The sequence below is a fragment of the Dermacentor silvarum genome, chromosome 5, assembly GCF_013339745.2.
Source record: "Dermacentor silvarum isolate Dsil-2018 chromosome 5, BIME_Dsil_1.4, whole genome shotgun sequence".
NCBI classification, from domain to species: Eukaryota; Metazoa; Arthropoda; class Arachnida; order Ixodida; family Ixodidae; genus Dermacentor; species Dermacentor silvarum.
The window spans coordinates 151,987,109-152,000,962 of record NC_051158.1 but is presented as its reverse complement, the minus strand read 5'-3'; positions in this window follow the sequence as shown (position 1 = coordinate 152,000,962).

The following is a 13,854-nucleotide window of genomic DNA, read 5'->3' as shown; positions in this document are numbered from 1 at the left end:
GATTTAGCCTTAACCCACAAAAGACCACCTGCGTCCTGTTCTCCAGGAAGAGGGGTCTGCACCCCGATCCTGACATTGAGTTGCAGGGACAACGTATGGCCGTAAAAACAGAACACAAATTTTTAGGTGTGATTCTAGATACGAAACTTACATTTGTGGCACACATACAGTATATAAGGAACAAGTGCATGAAAACAATGAATATTCTAAAAGTTTTGTCACGCACCGTTTGGGGTAGTGACACAAAGTGCCTTTTAAATCTGTATAAGAGCCTCATACTCACACGACTAGATTACGGCGCCATAGTGTACCATTCCGCTACGCCAAGCGCCCTAAAGATGCTGGATCCTGTACACCATCTAGGCATCCGCCTAGCCACTGGTGCCTTCAGGACAAGTCCTGTGTCAAGCTTGTACGTAGAAGCGGACGTGTGGTCGCTTGACATGCAACGTTCATACTTAAGCCTTACCTATTTCCTGAAAGTAAATTCGAACTCGGAACATCCCTCCTTCTCAATCATAAATGATATGACCAGTGCCACACTCTTTAATAACCGGCCGACAGTAAGAGAACCCTTCTCACTACGTATAAGAAAAATTAGCGCAGAAATGGATATCCCACTACTTGAAAATAATTTGATGGCCCCAGCAAATCCAGTGCCACCGTGGCAGTGGCAACGCATAGAGTGTGATACTTCGTTTGTAGAGGTCACAAAAGACGCTCCAGAGGTACATATCCAGATGCATTTTCTAGAAATCCAGTTCAAGTACTCGTCCTGCACTCAGTTTTACACTGACGCTTCCAAGTCACATGCCGGAGTTTCTTATGCAGTAGTCGGCCCATCGTTCTCCGAGTCCGATGTACTGCACCCGGAAACAAGCATTTTTACGGCTGAAGCCTATGCACTTTTATCAGCCGTGAAGCATATAGGCAAGTCAAAACTCAAACGATCAATAATATTTACAGACTCCCTAAGCGTTGTGAAAGCTATCATGACTCTACATAGACACAAAAACCCTGTACTCATTGAACTGTATTCTGCTCTGTGCAAAGCATACATGTCTAACCAGCATATTATTTTGTGCTGGGTGCCTGGCCATAGAGGCATCGAGGGCAATGTTCTGGCTGATCAAATGGCCTCATCAACTACATCGCGAGCCCTTAACCCTACCGCTTCTATCCCTGCCGCAGACCTCAAGCCCTACTTGAGAAAGAAACTTCGAAGCCATTGGCAGCGCTTGTGGGATGCCGAAACCAACAATAAGCTCCACTTAGTTAAGCCACAGATAGGTCCCTGGCATCCCGTTACGAAAATACGAAGAACTAATGTCCTATTCTCTCGTTTGAGAATAGGACATACATACGGCACCCACAATTTTCTTTTAACTGGAAATGACCCACCAACCTGTGGTAGATGTGGAGAGAGGCTTACCGTGCTTCACGCCCTCGTGGAGTGCAGGGAAGCCGAAACAGAGAGAAAAAGGCACTTTCCTCTAGCGTACCGGTACTGTCTCCCTCTCCATCCCGCTATGTTTCTGGGTGACAAACCCCTCTTTAACACCAAAGCTGTCCTGGGCTTTCTTAGCGATGTTATATTGCATGTTATTTGCCCAATAGTTTCATAGCGCATCCTCTCTCCAGAGGATGCCGCTGCGATAGTAGTTTTGTATAGCACGAGTCTCCAGGTTCTTGCATTTCAAAGGGCCTGTCAAGGCAGTAGTGCTGTTTGAAAAGACTTATCAGTGATAAATTCTCATTTATCATGATTATCTTGCAAATTGTTCTTTCGTCTCATAGTGCACCTCATTAGCCATTGCCATAATTTTATTACATATATATTTTACGCATTTTACAGCGATTGTTTTTAGGCCCTTTTACAGCCACGACACATCTATCTTTCGCAATTCATTGCTCCATTGTCAACCTATTAACACTGGCCTGGCGCTCTTTGGCCATACCTGGCCCTTGCGCCATTAAACACCATTCATCATCATCATCAACCTGCTACGTGTGCTGTAGCAGCTCGATCACATGATAATATATTTATTTGGCGAAGACGTTCACGCCGTGGCGGGTGCGATGCACAGATTCGCCGTTAGAAGCACAGGTGTTCCTGCAAGTAGCAGTCAATGTCTCTACCAAGATTATATTCCACTCTTCCCAGGCACGCAAAAAGGCATCACGCAATGGTAAACTGGCTATGAAAAAAAGCAACACAATAAGTCGTTCGGTGTACAACCAATAATGATTAATATCGTTTTGCTACATCCTTTATCATAAACCTGCAAAGTGTCCTGTGGCAGCTACATCACATGATAATATATTTATTTGGCGAAGACGTTCACGCCGTGGCGAGTGCGTTTCACAGATTCGCCGTTAGAAGCACAGGTGTTCCTGCAAGTAGCAGTCAATGTCTCTACCAAGATTATATTCCACTCTTCCCAGGCACGCAAAAAGGCATCACGCAATGGTAAACTGGCTATGAAAAAAAGCAACACAATAAGTCGCTCGGTGTACAACCAATAATGATTATTATCGTTTTGCTACATCCTTTACCATAAACCTGCTACGTGTGCTGTGGCAGCTCGATCACATGATAATATATTTATTTGGCGAAGACGTTCACGCCGTGGCGGGTGCGATTCACAGATTCGCCGTTAGAAGCACAGGTGTTCCTGCAAGTAGCAGACAATGTCTCTACCAAGATTATATTCCACTCTTCCCAGGCACGCAAAAAGGCATCACGCAATGGTAAACTGGCTATGAAAAAAAGCAACACAATAAGTCGCTCGGTGTACAACCAATAATGATTATTATCGTTTTGCTACATCCTTTACCATAAACCTGCAACGTGTCCTGTGGCAGCTGGATCACATGATAATATATTTATTTGGCGAAGACGTTCACGCCGTGGCGAGTGCGTTTCACAGATGCGCCGTTAGAAGCACAGGTGTTCCTGTAAGTAGCAGTCAATGTCTCTACCAAGATTATATTCCACTCTTCCCAGGCACGCAAAAAGGCATCACGCAATGGTAAACTGGCTATGAAGAAAGGCGACACAATAAGTCGCTCGGTGTACAACCAATAATGATTATTATCGTTTTGCTACATCCTTTACCATAAACCTGCAACGTGTCCTGTGGCAGCTCGATCACATGATAATATATTTATTTGGCGAAGACGTTCACGCCGTGGCGGGTGCGTTTCACAGATGCGCCGTTAGAAGCACAGGTGTTCCTACATGTAGCAGTCAATGTCTCTACCAAGATCATATTCCGCTGTTCCCAGGCACGCAAAAAGGCATCACGCAATGGTAAACTGGCTATGAAGAAAGGCAACACAATAAGTCGCTCGGTGTACAACCAATAATGATTATTATCGTTTTGCTACATCCTTTACCATAAACCTGCAACGTGTCCTGTGGCAGCTCAATCACACGATAATATATTTAGTTGGCGAAGACGTTCACGCCGTGGCGGGTGCGTTTCACAGATACGCCTTTAGAAGCACTGGTGTTCCTGTAAGTAGCAGTCAATGTCTCTACGAAGATCATATTCCGCTGTTCCCAGGCACACAAAAAGGCATCACGCAATGGTAAACTGGCTATGAAGAAAGGCAACACAATAAGTCGCTCGGTGTACAACCAATAATGATTATTATCGTTTTGCTGCATCCTTTACCATAAACCTGCAGCGTGTCCTGTGGCAGCTCGATCACACGATAATATATTTATTTGGCGAAGACGTTCACGCCGTGGCGGGTGCGTTTCACAGATACACCTTTAGAAGCACTGGTGTTCCTGTAAGTAGCAGTCAATGTCTCTACGAAGATTATATTCCGCTTTTCCCAGGCACGCAAAAAGGCATCACGCAATGGAAAACTGGCTATGAAAAAAAACAACACAATAAGTCGCTCGGTGTACAACCAATAATGATTATTATCGTTTTGCTACATCCTTTACCATAAACCTGCAACGTGTCCTGTGGCAGCTCGATCACATGATAATATATTTATTTGGCGAAGACGTTCACGCCGTGGCGGGTGCGATTCACAGATTCGCCGTTAGAAGCACAGGTGTTCCTGCAAGTAGCAGACAATGTCTCTACCAAGATTATATTCCACTCTTCCCAGGCACGCAAAAAGGCATCACGCAATGGTAAACTGGCTATGAAAAAAAAGCAACACAATAAGTCGCTCGGTGTACAACCAATAATGATTATTATCGTTTTGCTACATCCTTTACCATAAACCTGCTACGTGTGCTGTGGCAGCTCGATCACATGATAATATATTTATTTGGCGAAGACGTTCACGCCGTGGCGGGTGCGATTCACAGATTCGCCGTTAGAAGCACAGGTGTTCCTGCAAGTAGCAGACAATGTCTCTACCAAGATTATATTCCACTCTTCCCAGGCACGCAAAAAGGCATCACGCAATGGTAAACTGGCTATGAAAAAAAGCAACACAATAAGTCGCTCGGTGTACAACCAATAATGATTATTATCGTTTTGCTACATCCTTTACCATAAACCTGCAACGTGTCCTGTGGCAGCTGGATCACATGATAATATATTTATTTGGCGAAGACGTTCACGCCGTGGCGAGTGCGTTTCACAGATGCGCCGTTAGAAGCACAGGTGTTCCTGTAAGTAGCAGTCAATGTCTCTACCAAGATTATATTCCACTCTTCCCAGGCACGCAAAAAGGCATCACGCAATGGTAAACTGGCTATGAAGAAAGGCGACACAATAAGTCGCTCGGTGTACAACCAATAATGATTATTATCGTTTTGCTACATCCTTTACCATAAACCTGCAACGTGTCCTGTGGCAGCTCGATCACATGATAATATATTTATTTGGCGAAGACGTTCACGCCGTGGCGGGTGCGTTTCACAGATGCGCCGTTAGAAGCACAGGTGTTCCTACATGTAGCAGTCAATGTCTCTACCAAGATTATATTCCACTCTTCCCAGGCACGCAAAAAGGCATCACGCAATGGTAAACTGGCTATGAAAAAAAGCAACACAATAAGTCGCTCGGTGTACAACCAATAATGATTATTATCGTTTTGCTACATCCTTTACCATAAACCTGCAACGTGTCCTGTGGCAGCTCGATCACACGATAATATATTTATTTGGCGAAGACGTTCACGCCGTGGCGGGTGCGTTTCACAGATACGCCTTTAGAAGCACTGGTGTTCCTGTAAGTAGCAGTCAATGTCTCTACGAAGATTATATTCCGCTTTTCCCAGGCACGCAAAAAGGCATCACGCAATGGAAAACTGGCTATGAAAAAAAGCAACACAATAAGTCGCTCGGTGTACAACCAATAATGATTATTATCGTTTTGATACATCCTTTACCATAAACCTGCAACGTGTCCTGTGGCAGCTCGATCACATGATAATATATTTATTTGGCGAAGACGTTCACGCCGTGGCGGGTGCGTTTCACAGATGCGCCGTTAGAAGCAAAGGTGTTCCTGCAAGTAGCAGTCAATGTCTCCACCAAGATTATATTCCACTCTTCCCAGGCACGCAAAAAGGCATCACGCAATGGTAAACTGGCTATGAAGAAAAGCAACACAATAAGTCGCTCGGTGTACAACCAATAATGATTACTATCGTTTTGCTACATCCTTTACCATAAACCTGCTACGTGTGCTGTGGCAGCTCGATCACACGATAATATATTTATTTGGCGAAGACGTTCACGCCGTGGCGGGTGCGTTTCACAGATGCGCCGTTAGAAGCACAGGTGTTCCTACATGTAGCAGTCAATGTCTCTACCAAGATCATATTTCGCTGTTCCCAGGCACGCAAAAAGGCATCACGCAATGGTAAACTGGCTATGAAGAAAGGCAACACAATAAGTCGCTCGGTGTACAACCAATAATGATTATTATCGTTTTGCTACATCATTTACCATAAACCTGCAACGTGTCCTGTGGCAGCTCGATCACACGATAATATATTTATTTGGCGAAGACGTTCACGCCGTGGCGGGTGCGTTTCACAGATGCGCCGTTAGAAGCACAGGTGTTCCTGTAAGTAGCAGTCAATGTCTCTACGAAGATTATATTCCGCTTTTCCCAGGCACGCAAAAAGGCATCACGCAATGGAAAACTGGCTATGAAGGAAAGCAACACAATAGGTCGCTCGGTGTACAACCAATAATGATTATTATGGTTTTGCTACATCCTTTACCATAAACCTGCTATGTGTGCTGTGGCAGCTCGATCACATGATGATATATTTATTTGGCGAAGACGTTCACGCCGTTGCCGGTGCGTTTCACAGATGCGCTGTTAGAAGCACTGGTGTTCCTGTAAGTAGCAGTCAATGTCTCTACGAAGATTATATTCCGCTTTTCCCAGGCACGAAAAAGGCATCACGCAATGGAAAACTGGCTATGAAAAAAAGCAACACAATAAGTCGCTCGGTGTACAACCAATAATGATTATTATCGTTTTGCTACATCCTTTACCATAAACCTGCAACGTGTCCTGTGGCAGCTCGATCACATGATACTATATTTATTTGGCGAAGACGTTCACGCCGTGGCAGGTGCGTTTCACAGATACGCCTTTAGAAGCACTGGTGTTCCTGTAAGTAGCAGTCAATGTCTCTACGAAGATTATATTCTGCTTTTCCCAGGCACGCAAAAAGGCATCACGCAATGGAAAACTGGCTATGAAGGAAAGCAACACAATAGGTCGCTCGGTGTACAACCAATAATGATTATTATGGTTTTGCTACATCCTTTACCATAAACCTGCTATGTGTGCTGTGGCAGCTCGATCACATGATGATATATTTATTTGGGGAAGACGTTCACGCCGTTGCCGGTGCGTTTCACAGATGCGCTGTTAGAAGCACTGGTGTTCCTGTAAGTAGCAGTCAATGTCTCTACGAAGATTATATTCCGCTTTTCCCAGGCACGCAAAAAGGCATCACGCAATGGAAAACTGGCTATGAAAAAAGCAACACAATAAGTCGCTCGGTGTACAACCAATAATGATTATTATCGTTTTGCTACATCCTTTACCATAAACCTGCAACGTGTCCTGTGGCAGCTCGATCACATGATAATATATTTATTTGGCGAAGACGTTCACGCCGTGGCAGGTGCGTTTCACAGATACGCCTTTAGAAGCACTGGTGTTCCTGTAAGTAGCAGTCAATGTCTCTACGAAGATTATATTCCGCTTTTCCCAGGCACGCAAAAAGGCATCACGCAATGGAAAACTGGCTATGAAGGAAAGCAACACAATAGGTCGCTCGGTGTACAACCAATAATGATTATTATGGTTTTGCTACATCCTTTACCATAAACCTGCTATGTGTGCTGTGGCAGCTCGATCACATGATGATATATTTATTTGGGGAAGACGTTCACGCCGTTGCCGGTGCGTTTCACAGATGCGCCGTTAGAAGCACTGGTGTTCCTGTAAGTAGCAATCAATGTCTCTACGATGATTATATTCCGCTTTTCCCAGGCACGCAAAAAGGCACCACGAAATGGAAAACTGGCTATGAAGGAAAGCAACACAATAGGTCGCTCGGTGTACAACCAATAATGATTATTATCGTTTTGCTACATCCTTTACCATAAACCTGCTATGTGTGCTGTGGCAGCTCGATCACATGATGATATATTTATTTGGCGAAGACGTTCACGCCGTTGCCGGTGCGTTTCACAGATGCGCCGTTAGAAGCACTGGTGTTCCTGTAAGTAGCAGTCAATGTCTCTACGAAGATTATATTCCGCTTTTCCCAGGCACGAAAAAGGCATCACGCAATGGAAAACTGGCTATGAAAAAAAGCAACACAATAAGTCGCTCGGTGTACAACCAATAATGATTATTATCGTTTTGCTACATCCTTTACCATAAACCTGCAACGTGTCCTGTGGCAGCTCGATCACATGATAATATATGTATTTGGCGAAGACGTTCACGCCGTTGCGGGTGCGTTTCACAGATGCGCCGTTAGAAGCACAGGTGTTCCTGTTAGTAGCAGTCAATGTCTCTACCAAGATTATATTCCACTCTTCCCAGGCACGCAAAAAGGCATCACGCAATGGTAAACTGGCTATGAAGAAAAGCAAAACAATAAGTCGCTCGGTGTACAACCAATAATGATTATTATTATTTTGCTACATCCTTTACCATAAACCTGCTATGTGTGCTGTGGCAGCTCGATCACATGATAATATATGTATTTGGCGGAGACGTTCACGCCGTTGCGGGTGCGTTTCACAGATGCGCCGTTAGAAGCACAGGTGTTCCTGTTAGTAGCAGTCAATGTCTCTATGAAGATTATATTCCACTCTTCCGAGGCACGCAAAAAGGCATCACGCAATGGTAAACTGGCTATGAAGAAAAGCGACACAATAAGTCGCTCGGTGTACAACCAATAATGATTATTATCGTTTTGCTACATCCTTTACCATAAACCTGCTATGTGTGCTGTGGCAGCTCGATCACATGATGATATATTTATTTGGCGAAGACGTTCACGCCGTTGCCGGTGCGTTTCACAGATGCGCCGTTAGAAGCACTGGTGTTCCTGTAAGTAGCAGTCAATGTCTCTACGAAGATTATATTCCGCTTTTCCCAGGCACGAAAAAGGCATCACGCAATGGTAAACTGGCTATAAAGAAAAGCAAAACAATAAGTCGCTCGGTGTACAACCAATAATGATTATTATCGTTTTGCTACATCCTTTACCATAAACCTGCTACGTGTGCTGTGGCAGCTCGATCACATGATAATATATTTATTTGGCGAAGACGTTCACGCCGTGGCGGGTGCGTTTCACAGATGCGCCGTTACAAGCACAGGTGTTCCTGTAAGTAGCAGTCAATGTCTCTACCAAGATTATATTCCACTCTTCCCAGGCACGCAAAAAGGCATCACGCAATGGTAAACTGGCTATGAAGAAAAGCAAAACAATAAGTCGCTCGGTGTACAACCAATAATGATTATTATCGTTTTGCTACATCCATTACCATAAACCTGCTACGTGTGCTGTGGCAGCTCGATCACATGATAATATATGTATTTGGCGAAGACGTTCACGCCGTTGCGGGTGCGTTTCACAGATGCGCCGTTAGAAGCACAGGTGTTCCTGTTAGTAGCAGTCAATGTCTCTACCAAGATTATATTCCACTCTTCCCAGGCACGCAAAAAGGCATCACGCAATGGTAAACTGGCTATGAAGAAAAGCGACACAATAAGTCGCTCGGTGTACAACCAATAATGATTATTATTATTTTGCTACATCCTTTACCATAAACCTGCTACGTGTGCTGTGGCAGCTCGATCACATGATAATATATGTATTTGGCGGAGACGTTCACGCCGTTGCGGGTGCGTTTCACAGATGCGCCGTTAGAAGCACAGGTGTTCCTGTTAGTAGCAGTCAATGTCTCTATGAAGATTATATTCCACTCTTCCCAGGCACGCAAAAAGGCATCACGCAATGGTAAACTGGCTATGAAGAAAAGCGACACAATAAGTCGCTCGGTGTACAACCAATAATGATTATTATCGTTTTGCTACATCCTTTACCATAAACCTGCTACGTGTGCTGTGGCAGCTCGATCACATGATAATATATTTATTTGGCGAAGACGTTCACGCCGTGGCGGGTGCGTTTCACAGATGCGCCGTTACAAGCACAGGTGTTCCTGTAAGTAGCAGTCAATGTCTCTACCAAGATTATATTCCACTCTTCCCAGGCACGCAAAAAGGCATCACGCAATGGTAAACTGGCTATGAAGAAAAGCGACACAATAAGTCGCTCGGTGTACAACCAATAATGATTATTATTGTTTTGCTACATCCTTTACCATAAACCTGCTACGTGTGCTGTGGCAGCTCGATCACATGATAATATATGTATTTGGCGAAGACGTTCACGCCGTTGCGGGTGCGTTTCACAGATGCGCCGTTAGAAGCACAGGTGTTCCTGTTAGTAGCAGTCAATGTCTCTATGAAGATTATATTCCACTCTTTCCAGGCACGCAAGAAGGCATCACGCAATGGTAAACTGGCTATGAAGAAAAGCAACACAATAAGTCGCTCGGTGTACAACCAATAATGATTATTATTATTTTGCTATATCCTTTACCATAAACCTGCTACGTGTGCTGTGGCAGCTCGATCACATGATAATATATGTATTTGGCGGAGACGTTCACGCCGTTGCGGGTGCGTTTCACAGATGCGCCGTTAGAAGCACAGGTGTTCCTGTTAGTAGCAGTCAATGTCTCTATGAAGATTATATTCCACTCTTCCCAGGCACGCAAAAAGGCATCACGCAATGGTAAACTGGCTATGAAGAAAAGCGACACAATAAGTCGCTCGGTGTACAACCAATAATGATTATTATTTTTTTGCTACATTCTTTACCATAAACCTGCTACGTGTGCTGTGGCAGCTCGATCACATGATGATATATTTATTTGGCGAAGACGTTCACGCCGTGGCGGGTGCGTTTCACAGATGCGCCGTTACAAGCACAGGTGTTCCTGTAAGTAGCAGTCAATGTCTCTATGAAGATTATATTCCACTCTTTCCAGGCACGCAAGAAGGCATCACGCAATGGTAAACTGGCTATGAAGAAAAGCAACACAATAAGTCGCTCGGTGTACAACCAATAATGATTATTATTATTTTGCTACATCCTTTACCATAAACCTGCTACGTGTGCTGTGGCAGCTCGATCACATGATAATATATGTATTTGGCGGAGACGTTCACGCCGTGGCGGGTGCGTTTCACAGATGCGCCGTTACAAGCACAGGTGTTCCTGTAAGTAGCAGTCAATGTCTCTATGAAGATTATATTCCACTCTTTCCAGGCACGCAAGAAGGCATCACGCAATGGTAAACTGGCTATGAAGAAAAGCAACACAATAAGTCGCTCGGTGTACAACCAATAATGATTATTATTATTTTGCTACATTCTTTACCATAAACCTGCTACGTGTGCTGTGGCAGCTCGATCACATGATAATATATGTATTTGGCGAAGACGTTCACGCCGTTGCGGGTGCGTTTCACAGATGCGCCGTTAGAAGCACAGGTGTTCCTGTTAGTAGCAGTCAATGTCTCTATGAAGATTATATTCCACTCTTTCCATGCACGCAAGAAGGCATCACGCAATGGTAAACTGGCTATGAAGAAAAGCAACACAATAAGTCGCTCGGTGTACAACCAATAATGATTATTATTATTTTGCTACATCCTTTACCATAAACCTGCTACGTGTGCTGTGGCAGCTCGATCACATGATAATATATTTATTTGGCGAAGACGTTCACGCCGTGGCGAGTGCGTGTCACAGATGCGCCGTTAGAAGCACAGGTGTTCCTGTAAGTAGCAGTCAATGTTTCTACCAAGACTATATTCCACTCTTTCCAGGCACGCAAGAAGGCATCACGCAATGGTAAACTGGCTATGAAGAAAAGCAACACAATAAGTCGCTCGGTGTACAACCAATAATGATTATTATTATTTTGCTACATTCTTTACCATAAACCTGCTACGTGTGCTGTGGCAGCTCGATCACATGATAATATAAGTATTTGGCGAAGACGTTCACGCCGTTGCGGGTGCGTTTCACAGATGCGCGGTTAGAAGCACAGGTGTTCCTGTTAGTAGCAGTCAATGTCTCTATGAAGATTATATTCCACTCTTTCCAGGCACGCAAGAAGGCATCACGCAATGGTAAACTGGCTATGAAGAAAAGCAACACAATAAGTCGCTCGGTGTACAACCAATAATGATTATTATTATTTTGCTACATTCTTTACCATAAACCTGCTACGTGTGCTGTGGCAGCTCGATCACATGATAATATATGTATTTGGCGAAGACGTTCACGCCGTTGCGGGTGCGTTTCACAGATGCGCCGTTAGAAGCACAGGTGTTCCTGTTAGTAGCAGTCAATGTCTCTATGAAGATTATATTCCACTCTTTCCAGGCACGCAAGAAGGCATCACGCAATGAAAACTGGCTATGAAGAAAAGCAACACAATAAGTCGCTCGGTGTACAACCAATAATGATTATTATTATTTTGCTACATTCTTTACCATAAACCTGCTACGTGTGCTGTGGCAGCTCGATCACATGATAATATATGTATTTGGCGAAGACGTTCACGCCGTTGCGGGTGCGTTTCACAGATGCGCCGTTACAAGCACAGGTGTTCCTGTAAGTAGCAGTCAATGTCTCTATGAAGATTATATTCCACTCTTTCCAGGCACGCAAGAAGGCATCACGCAATGGTAAACTGGCTATGAAGAAAAGCAACACAATAAGTCGCTCGGTGTACAACCAATAATGATTATTATTATTTTGCTACATCCTTTACCATAAACCTGCTACGTGTGCTGTGGCAGCTCGATCACATGATAATATATGTATTTGGCGGAGACGTTCACGCCGTGGCGGGTGCGTTTCACAGATGCGCCGTTACAAGCACAGGTGTTCCTGTAAGTAGCAGTCAATGTCTCTATGAAGATTATATTCCACTCTTTCCAGGCACGCAAGAAGGCATCACGCAATGGTAAACTGGCTATGAAGAAAAGCAACACAATAAGTCGCTCGGTGTACAACCAATAATGATTATTATTATTTTGCTACATTCTTTACCATAAACCTGCTACGTGTGCTGTGGCAGCTCGATCACATGATAATATATGTATTTGGCGAAGACGTTCACGCCGTTGCGGGTGCGTTTCACAGATGCGCCGTTAGAAGCACAGGTGTTCCTGTTAGTAGCAGTCAATGTCTCTATGAAGATTATATTCCACTCTTTCCAGGCACGCAAGAAGGCATCACGCAATGGTAAACTGGCTATGAAGAAAAGCAACACAATAAGTCGCTCGGTGTACAACCAATAATGATTATTATTATTTTGCTACATTCTTTACCATAAACCTGCTACGTGTGCTGTGGCAGCTCGATCACATGATAATATATGTATTTGGCGAAGACGTTCACGCCGTTGCGGGTGCGTTTCACAGATGCGCCGTTAGAAGCACAGGTGTTCCTGTTAGTAGCAGTCAATGTCTCTATGAAGATTATATTCCACTCTTTCCAGGCACGCAAGAAGGCATCACGCAATGGTAAACTGGCTATGAAGAAAAGCGACACAATAAGTCGCTCGGTGTACAACCAATAATGATTATTATTATTTTGCTACATCCTTTACCATAAACCTGCTACGTGTGCTGTGGCAGCTCGATCACATGATAATATATGTATTTGGCGGAGACGTTCACGCCGTTGCGGGTGCGTTTCACAGATGCGCCGTTAGAAGCACAGGTGTTCCTGTTAGTAGCAGTCAATGTCTCTATGAAGATTATATTCCACTCTTCCCAGGCACGCAAAAAGGCATCACGCAATGGTAAACTGGCTATGAAGAAAAGCAAAACAATAGGTCGCTCGGTGTACAACCAATAATGATTATTATGGTTTTGCTACATCCTTTACCATAAACCTGCAACGTGTCCTGTGGCAGCTCGATCACATGATGATATATTTATTTGGCGAAGACGTTCACGCCGTTGCCGGTGCGTTTCACAGATGCGCCGTTAGAAGCACATGGTGTTCCTGTAAGTAGCAGTCAATGTCTCTACGAAGATTATATTCCGCTTTTCCCAGGCACGAAAAAGGCATCACGCAATGGAAAACTGGCTATGAAAAAAAGCAACACAATAAGTCGCTCGGTGTACAACCAATAATGATTATTATCGTTTTGCTACATCCTTTACCATAAACCTGCTATGTGTGCTGTGGCAGCTCGATCACATGATGATATATTTATTTGGCGAAG